This window comes from Puntigrus tetrazona, unplaced genomic scaffold (genome assembly GCF_018831695.1).
Source record: "Puntigrus tetrazona isolate hp1 unplaced genomic scaffold, ASM1883169v1 S000000666, whole genome shotgun sequence".
In the NCBI taxonomy this organism is placed as follows: Eukaryota; Metazoa; Chordata; class Actinopteri; order Cypriniformes; family Cyprinidae; genus Puntigrus; species Puntigrus tetrazona.
The window spans coordinates 418,995-429,607 of record NW_025048287.1 but is presented as its reverse complement, the minus strand read 5'-3'; the positions used below and the strand labels follow the sequence as shown (position 1 = coordinate 429,607).

The window sequence follows — 10,613 nt, the reverse complement described above, 5'->3', positions numbered from 1 at the left end:
TTAATGTGTTTATTCACTTAAATCCCATAAAAGCTTCTAGGAATCCAGATCATCAACAAATCCATTTTAATTTTATTCATAGAAACTTATATGACTTCACGTAAACTGTATTGCATGAAGCTTAAACGTGATCCTAATGTACACTCTACCATAAGGGAAAATTGGAAGATTTGTGAGGTTGGTAACATTTGGAATGTGATTAAAGAAAATGTGTCCAATATATTAAACGGGACTGTATTTGTCCCCATATGTTTCAATTTTAAATGATCTCTCTGACATACATTTGAATAAAACTCATAAACACTTGTGTTTAGCTGGCTTGACAGCTGCCAAGAAATTAGTAGCAACAAGATGGAAACCACCACATTCTCTCAATAAGAAATATTGGGTTCTGAAATTTTTAGATGTGGTATATATCGAATTGTCCACTGCACATATTCATTGTGCAAGAGAGGACATCATTCGACTTTAGGCTCAAACTCTTATTGACTTTGTTTAGCAATGTTGCACTGGTTTGAATGTTTTGTATGGATATCTCTCTTTGACATAACCTGTAGCACATAGTATTAGTCTATAGCAGGGTGTCAAACTCAGTTCCTGGAGGCCGGGCCCTGCAGAGTTTAGATGCAACCCTAATTAAACGCACCTGATCCAGCTAATCAAGTACTTCAATCATACATAGTATATGTGTTTTAGCAGGGTTGAACCTAAAATCTGCAGGGCTCCGGCCCTCCAGGAATTGAGTTTGACACCCCTGGTCTATAGTATATTCTGAAGTATACTATGTCCTAAATATTTGTTTTTCTGTATGTTAAAAGATGTGAAAACACCAATAAAAAAGTATATATAGCATTGTGACTCATTAGTGTTACAGTGCTGCTTTGTGCACCGAGAAAACATACAGTAATAATACAATCATACAAGAATCATACAATAAATATTTTGTAGATTTTAAGCCACATTTATTGCATCAAAGTCATTTCATACACCTTCAGTCTGATCCTTTCACAAAGGCATCTGTTAGATTTTAAATGAAAAAACTATAAACTATACAAAATAATAAATAGATGTAGATACTCTTTTCGTCATACATTTATTAAACTTAAGTAATTTACTTATAATTTACTAGTAATAATTTACTAGTAATTTACTACCCAGCTGGGTAAAAGTAATTGCAAAAATTATAAGACAATTAAAGTTAAAAGAATAATACAAGCCACTGTACATTATTCCAAAGAAAATCTCTAGGGAAATTTGTAATCAAAATAACCATTACAGCCAGGTGATTCCTATAGATGATCATGTTGTTATTGTGGAGGATTTGAAGTTAAGGGACTTACTGAAAAAATCAAGAGAAATTCAGGGTCACAGTCATGGGTTACAGTACACTTTAAAACTGGACAATGATAGAGCAAATACATGTTTTAAATTAATTATGATGTAATGCATTCGGTTGTCATCCTCATTTTATTTGTATTAAAAGGATATACTCGGATTAGAAAAAAGTTGGTTCTCAACTAAATTAGCCCTTCATGTTAAGTTATGACTGATGTTAAAAATAAAGTTAACAACTTACATTACAACTTGCATTTGTCACTAAGTAAATTCACATAGATTGCACATTTACAATATTCCAATTTTTACAATTAAGACAATGCTCTAATTAAAAATCTACCATATCATATTCGTCAAACTCCAAGTAAATAAATATCAAATTAAGATTACTATGTGAAGTATTCCCATTTTAGTCACATTATTAAAATGCAGTGTGGACATGTACTCACCTTAATTACACTATTACCAATTGTGTAAGATTTTTACAGCATTATGCGACAGGATACACAAAACAGTGGTCAACCATTTGACAGGAGCATAGCTTTAACAACACCATAGTCTGGTTGTATATATAGCACAACAAATAACTGAAGCTGTATTGTACTTGAAGCTGCTCTATAATTAAAAATAAAACACCCCAAAACAGTATATGGCACCATAACAAAGACAAACTATGTCTAAGTGAAATTCTGGAGAGGACAAAGGATGGCGTCAAATGGGGATGTAATGACATGTGCTCAATGATCAATTGTAAAACAGGAACATGAAAGGAATATTCTAAAGGTCACTCTAAAAGTCACATAAACATCTTAATCATAACATGATCTTATTTAGAATAAGGTGAATAATTAGATTACTGATGTCCATGTAATTGTAGAGACTGTATTATATCACATGTATTTGATTTATTGACTTCATAACATCATCACAACAGAACCACATGTTCTTTAAAATCATGCATGGTGTTAAACACTGGAAAGAGAAGTGAAGAAATATCCTGATGTTGCAGTATATTTCACCACAACTGAACATTTTGCAGTTCCACGTCACCCAGAATCTCCAGTTGATCAATGGAGCACAAGTCCTGCACTCTGTGCCTATAATTGAGGAGGTGGGACCCGTTTACTCCTATCTTAAACTGATGAAGCTGACATAGGATGATCATCTGCCAAGATAAAGCAAAAAAAAAAAAAGGTTAATATTTTCCAGTTTTAGAAACATGCCGTGCTTACCCATGAAGATAAATAAAATAACTTACAAAACTTACAAAATACAGTTATGAAAACTAAAGCTTAATTAGTGTTTTTACTTGTACATTTACTATTTCAATACTCTACTAAATTGGCCCACTTGATATAAACACTAGAGGCAGTAAAACTCCTCAACTTTTGAAGTATGGCTTGTAGGTCCACAGTTTTAATTAATAAAAGCACATGTTTGAGTAACCTCAAAGGCATAAACTCTTGCATTAACATTTCTGCATTTGATTTTGAGAGCATAGGTCATAATTTGGATATATTTTTTTATACAAATGCAGTTTACAGAGGCTTGAAAACAATGTAACCAAGGAAAGATTGGTATAAAACAGCACACCTAGGGTTCCTAAGAAATTACTCATCATCCAGTTTTGCAGAAATCTACTTAGAGGCATGTATTTTGAATGAGCCAAGGTTTCCTAAATTTTCTTGCAAATGCACATAAACAGAACATCAGATTAAAACACCAGATCAGATCAGAGTGAGGACTTTAGAGAAGATTCCCAATATGTCTGCTAGCCTATGTTGGAAACTTTTTTTAGCTTCTTTTTAAGAAGAGACCAGGAGATTCTTAGTAAAGCAGGAGTTTTTTATTTCGTTGCTGTAGTCATCTGCAAAAAGTCTTCAAGAAATCTTTAAGAAAATCGTCAAGCAATCTCCAAGAAAATCTTCAAGAAATCTCCAAGCAAAAAATCTAACTGAAACATGTTAGGTTGAAGTATATATGTTTCAAAGGGGAGGAGTACACAGAGGTGGAGACCAGTAAAACAAAAGTATGCAAATGCAATCAGGAACTTAGCCCAGAACAGTAACTTTCCGATCCTTGATCTATTTAGCATCCAAGTGTCATTCAAATGCATAGGTGAAACAAAAGGCACAGTTGTACCTTAGGATTAGCATTCACACTTGACTTAGGACACCTACCAGATGTTCAAGAACTGAAAGACAAAAGATAACTGTCTCGGGCTTGGGCTTCCTGCTCTTAGAATGTAAATCACAATACACATTATATAATATAACAGCATATACTGTTATACTGGAGTCTGTGTTTAACCTTTTATAAATTTGTAATACAACAATCCCCATTTGAGAGTTTTAATGACTCTCACATAACACAAATTTAATCCTCCTAAAATCCATTCTATAGCCTATGTTTAATAACATAAGCTCCATCTTGCAGTCTTGCAACTTGAAAAAGTTACAGGCACATACATCTTATTCTGTGTCTTTGCCTAGATTTGCTTAGGTTGTAATAGTTCTTTTCAGAACCATAACTCTTGACAAATACGACATGGATGGTAATATGTCAGTACAAAACTACATGATGACACAATCATGTAGCATAAGAGTGGAAGTCCTGAAGTCCATGGCATCTGAATAACTGTGACGCGTCTGTTTCCTGTAGTCCATTTCCCCTGTAGAGTCATTCGGATGACTCTTTGTCCTCATGAAGCTTGTTCATGGATGTCTGAGGTGTAAATCAGGGTGCTGCATATGAGATGAACTGGCATATACACGGACCTGAAACACAAGAAAACAGAGAAAACAGCAGACCAGCAGTATTCATGCATAGACATTTTTAGACTTCTGGTGATCGTATAGTGGACCTAGTCTTAAGTCATTTGACACCTATGGACCAGTGAGGTAAGGATAGACTAGTGGATGGGGAAAGGCCTATGAGGAAAATCTTCACATGCAGGGGTTGGCCCCGAGGCCTGTTGCGTTCGGTTCTTCCCTGGGCTCCTCACTGGTCTATGTGTCCTAGTCTGTCCCTGTAGGTGATTTGTAAACCATTATTGTAAAAACATCTTCATCCTCCAATGAAACATCAGTCATGGCAAACATCATAACATAGAGGATAGGTGTAATTTGGAGTGTGCTGTAGAATAACTTTGAAGGCTGTGAGTGTACTTAACTAGCATTCTCTCAATGGAAGAAGATACCTTAAATTAAGTACTCACAGCCCTAACAGCTAACACCTGAGCAAACTGCTCCAACAGTTGGGTCAAGTGGGGAGGGCTGCTTCAGAGTAGCTAGCAGACTGAGTAGGAGCTGGGTAAAGCTGTTAATTTCTCCTCAAGTCTTTTTGCTTTTCCTGCACTCTTTCATCCAGTGTCCAGATTTCCCACAGTAATGGCAATTGCCCTCTCTTTTAGGACATTTACTTTTCTGCCTGTTCTCTGTGTTGACCTTAAAGGATGCTGCTGCAATCCTTACTCTGGCTTTAAAATCAGAGTCTCTTTCCCATGTAGGTGAGGGTAAGCTTTGGGGTATTCTCTCTATATCTTTAGGTCTAAACATTGTTGCAATTGTTTGGACCTGGACAACAGAAGAGTTGGGTGGAACACTTTCAATTGACTCAATTCCTGAGATCTTCTCCTAGCACCACATACCTTCACTGAATCTACAGGCACCTCAGTTTCAAAGAAAGTTTGCAAGTCAGGATATGTGCTATCAGGCTGATTGACTTCCACCTCAGTTTTTTCTGAAACTTTGTTGTGGTTTAAATTTTGTGTCAAAGCCGATATTCTAGCACATAGCTCTTGGTTCTGTTCTCTAGTTCTGAGATGTGCTGAGATTGTTGTGTAGCTAGTGCTAAGCCAAATTCCCTGTGCAACAGATAATGCCTTTCAAATTGTTCTTACGTAAACATGCTCCTAAAACTTTTTTACACTCCTCTACAGACCAAGTCTTGTCTGGGTGGATCTTATATTTTGAGTTAGCTTTTGTCTAACTTTCTCAGTAATTATTAGGTTCATTTGCATGCCTAAAAGTGATTTGAATTCACTATCTGACCACAAAGGAGTTGCAGGACCACCTTTCTCAGTTGTGGAAATCAGTCTAGCATTCTTTTTGAACATTGTAGATTTTGTTTTTGTTACTTACACAAAGAAAACACTTAACGTCTCTCAACAGAGGGTACACTTGTTAACACAGATCAACTATGGTTAACTTCTCTAACAAAGTAGAGGATAACACAAACAATTAGCAAGTAATGCTAATCTTCCCTGCCTAAAACAGAGGATAACACAAAACTATTAGCAAGTAATGCCAATCTTCCCTGCCTAAAACAGAGGATAACACAACTATTACGTAATGCTAACCTTCCCTGTCTGAAACAGAGGATAACCAATTCTTCCCTAAAATGAATTTTTACAGGATAACCTAGTTAACCAAACCTTACTGCTGTCTGTTAACTCTTCTCTGACGGCGCAGAGGTTTACATGTACTGGTCTGTAATGGTTCTTTGGATAGAGTTACACTCACCAACCCTTGGTTGTACTGAAAGATTCAGTCTGGATCGAAGTCAGATCTTTGTTGAACTTGAATTTTCAGTCTGGATTCAGATGAGCAGCTCTATCCGGTCATGGCACCAAAACTGTTGGAAAATTTTTTTAGCTTCTTTTAAGAAGAGACCAGGAGATTCTTGGTAAAGCAGGAGTTAGTTTATTTTATTTCGTTGCTGTAGTCATCTGCAAGAAGTCTTCAAGAAATCTTTAAGAAAATCGTCAAGTCTGATTCAGAGATGTCTGATTCAAGATGGCGCCGCGAATGGCAGCCTCGGTGCTTCGCTCTCAAGTGCTCGTATTGTTTTGTTAGTTTTTCCTTTTTTTGTTTATCAAACACCATTGTTTTTACCAGGGATGAACTGCTGAACATTCGGCATACCACTCCGCAAAAATATTTCACCGGTCTTGATTATTCCGACGTCTTGTTGAACATCGTGAGTTAGCGGGGCAGCGGTGCTGGTCAAAAGCCTAAGGCGGCGCAGACGGGGAAATGGGCCGCACGCGCCAGAAACTCAGACAACGTGGACTCCGAGCGCCGTTGCCCAGCATTCACTTGGCGCCTCCGCTCTCTACCCAACAAAATGGACGAACTTCTTCTGCTTACCCGGCCTAACAGGGTTTTCTCAAACTCTGCTGCTCTGTGTTTCACAGAAACCTGGCTAAACGATGCAATTCCAGACAGCGCATTAAGTCTGCCGGGCTTTCAGCTGTTTAGAGCGGATCGTGTCGCAGAATTAATGGGGAAATCGCGCGTGGCGGGACGTGCTTTTACGTCAATGAAAGGTGGTGTACAGATGTAACTGTGTTAAAGAAGATGTGTTGCACCGATGTAGAAGCACTCTTCATTAACTGCAAGCCTTTCTACTCGCCACGGAGTTTTGCTCGCTTATTCTGGTGTGTGTTTACATCCCTCCATAGCGCGCGTGAGTCTGGCTTTACAAAAACTCGCCGATCTGATCACAGAGACTGAGCAACAACACCCAGACTCTGTTTTAATCATTCTCGGGGACTTTAATAAAGCCAACCTCTCACGTGAACTGCCAAAATTCAGACAGCACGTTACCTGTCCAACCAGAGACCGTAACATACTGGATCACTGCTACACCGTAATAAAGGATGCTTATCACTCTGTCCAATGAGCTGCCCTGGGACTTTCTGATCACTGTTTGGTCCATCTCATACCGACCAACAGGCAAAAGCTGAAATCAGCTAAACCTGTTCTTAGGACTGTAAAAGATGGACTAATGAAGCAGAGTGGGATTTACAAACCTGCTTTTCTCTCACTGATTGGACTGTCTTTGAAGCTGCTGCCACAGATCTGGACGAGCTCACAGAAACTGTAACATCATATATTAGTTTCTGTGAGGACATATGTATTCCTACCAGGACTTATTTAACTTACAATGACAAACCATGGTTCACTGCTAAACTCAGTCAGCTCCGTCAAGCCAAAGAAGATGCTCGCAGGATAGGGGACAGAGCCTTGTATAAGCAGGCCAAGTACACACTAGAAAAGGAGATCAGAGTGGCGAAGAGGAATTATTCTAAAAAACTTCTGCACCCAGTTCTCCTTTAGTGACACAGCTTCTGTGTGGAAAGGTCTGAAGGACATCACCAATTACAAGGCACCATCCCCAGCACTGTGGCAAATCAACAACTGGTAGACGACCTGAACAAGTTCTACTGCAGGTTTGAAAAGGAACAATTCTAACCTCCAGTAATCCCCTCTCCCCACACCTGCCCTTCAACTCAGCGAAGATGACGTGTGCCAGGTCTTCAGGAAGAACAAAAGAAGAAAGGCACCAGGCCCAGACGGTGTTACTCCAGCCTGTCTGAAAACCTGTGCTGACCAACTGGCCCCATCTTCACTCAGATCTTCAACAGATCATTGGAGCTGTGTGTAGTACCTTCATGCTTCAAACACTCCACCATCATCCCCATCCCAAAGAAACCCAAAATTAACGGACTTAATGATTTCAGACCCGTGGCTCTAACGTCGGTGGTCATGAAATCATTTGAAAAACTGGTTCTGGGTTATCTGAAGGACTTTACAGGACCCCTACTGGACCCCCTGCAGTTTGCGTACAGAGCAAACAGGTCAGTGGACGATGCAGTCAATATGGGACTGCATTATGTTCTGCAACACCTAGACAGACCAGGGACGTATGTGAGGATCCTGTTTGTGTACTTCAGTTCAGCCTTCAACACCATCATACCAAACCTCCTCCACCCCCAAACTAACCCAGCTCTCGGTGCCCACCTCCGTCTGTCAGTGGATCAGCAGCTTCCTAACAGACAGACAGCAGGTAGTGAGGCTGGGAAAATTCTCATCCAGCACTCGCAGAAACCAGCACTGGAGCCCCTCAGGGTTGTGTCCTCTCCCAGCTGCTCTTCTCCTCTACACGAATGACTGCACCTCTAAAGACGCCTCTGTCAAAGTCCTGAAGTTTCCAGACGACACCACAGTCATCGGCCTCATACAGGATGGTGACAAGTCTGCTTACAGACAGGAGGTCAAAGAGCTGGCTGAATGGTGCAATCTGAACAACTTGGAGCTCAACACGCTCAACACAGTGGAGATGATAGTGGACTTCAGGAGGAACCCCCCTGCACTCCCCCCACTCACCATCATGGACAGCACTGTGGCAACAGTGAAGTCATTCAGGTTCCTGGGCACCACCATCTCCCAGGACCTGAAGTGGGACACTCACATCGACTCCATTGTTAAAAAGGCCCAGCAGAGATTGTACTTTCTTCCGTCAGCTGAGGAAGCCTGCCACAGGAGCTGCTGAAACAGTTCTACTCGGCCATCATACAATCCATCCTCTGCACTTCCATAACTGTCTGGTTCAGCTCAGCTACCAACTATGACCTCAGAAGACTACAGAGGGTAGTCAGGACTTCTGAGAGAATCATTGGTACAACCCTCCCCACTCTCCAAGAACTGTACCTATCCACAGTAAACAAAAAGGGTTAAGAAAACCACTCTGGACCCCTCACATCCAGCACACTCCATCTTCAAACTGTTGCCGTCCTGGTCGCCGCTACAGAGCCCTGAGTACCAGGACAGCCAGACACAGGAACAGTTTCTTCCCAGGCAGTTTATGTCATGAACACTTAAGGACACTTATTTATTTAACATACAGATTTGCACATAACACTGCACAAACACATTCCTGTTACACTTGAATGTTTATAGTATATATTTTTATTTTAATTTTTTTATTTATTTATTTATTTTTATATTTTTATTTTTGCTGTGTTGCACATTTTATATTTTGTATATTGTACATAATTCTCTTTATATCTGTCTTGTCTTGTTATCGTGTTGCACTGTAGAGTTTTTGTCACTAAAACAAATTCCTCGTATGTGCAAACATACCTGGCAATAAAGTGATTCTGATTCTGATTCTGAAGTAATCTCCAAGAAAATCTTCAAGAAATCTCCAAGCAAAAAATCTAACTGAAACATGTTAGGTTGAAGTATATATGTTTCAAAGGGAGGAGTACACAGAGGTGGAGACCAGTAAAACAAAAGTATGCAAATGCAATTTAGAACTTAGCCCAGAACAGTAACTTTCCGATCCTTGATCTATTTAGCATCCAAGTGTCATTCAAATGCATAGGTGAAACAAAAGGCACAGTTGTACCTTAGGATTAGCATTCACACTTGACTTAGGACACCTACCAGATGTTCAAGAACTGAAAGACAAAAGATACCTGTCTCGGGCTTGGGCTTCCTGCTCTTAGAATGTAAATCACAATACACATTCAGCATATACTGTTATATTGGAGTCTGTGTTTAACCTTTTATAAATTTGTACTACAACACCTACCATGTTGAAAAAACTGTTGTTATGTAATACGGTAGTAATATGGTACTGCCATGCACATTTCAAATCATAGCAACTGAAGAAACTCAGCTGAAAAAAAAATGCTGTGCCACCAAAGCGTTCTTAGGAGCAACCAGCTTGCCATTTTAAGAAGAGGGCCAGACATTTTTCAGACACCATGGTATTGAATATTTATTTATAGGTATATGTCATATTATTCTTTTGTTGCATTTTTGCAATATATTGCAGCCAAACCTGAGAAAGCAGACCAGAATATCCTTCTGCATTCCTGCAGTTTCAGTTGGCTAATTGTGAATGAGCATGCACAAGCTTGCTGTTTGCAAATTATTGGAATTCCTTAACATCCTCATGTATGTGCATAAAAGAGTAAAACAGTAACAAAACAAATTAAACAAGTTATTATCAGTCAGGGAAATATGTATTATAGTGATTATATCACCAATTCAAACATACAAAATCATATTAATACTGTGACGCGTGAAGAATCACCACGACAAGGAGAGCTCAAACAAAAACCCTGTAGGGTGGATTTATTTACAATGAGTGAAATGAAATAGGTGCAAATGTTCAACTGTGTCCCGGTGCTGAGGTGCTGCCTCTCTCTATCTCTCTCTCTGTGTGTTGCAGTGGGTCCATGCTATGAAAGGTGAGGCTGATCGATCATGCTACTCTCTGAAGGGGACAAGAGACAAGAGATTTAATCTCAGCTTCTCTGGAGTCATAGCTCAATGTCTAACATGCCTCAAAGTACTTTTAAAGGCAGGCTTTGATGAGGTGCAGCTGTGACCGATCAGCTGGTGATGGGTGCGGCTATGCTTCATGTGTTTCCAGGGCGATGCAGATGGTCCTTGCACAACATTTGATGCAGAACATCAAAT

At 39.5% G+C, this 10,613-nt stretch overlaps 1 pseudogene; it reads right to left on the bottom strand.

Moving 5' to 3' along the window:
- Positions 1-945: 945 nt before the first annotated feature.
- Positions 946-10,613, bottom strand: part of LOC122334888 — a 79,030-nt pseudogene continuing 69,362 nt past the window's right edge.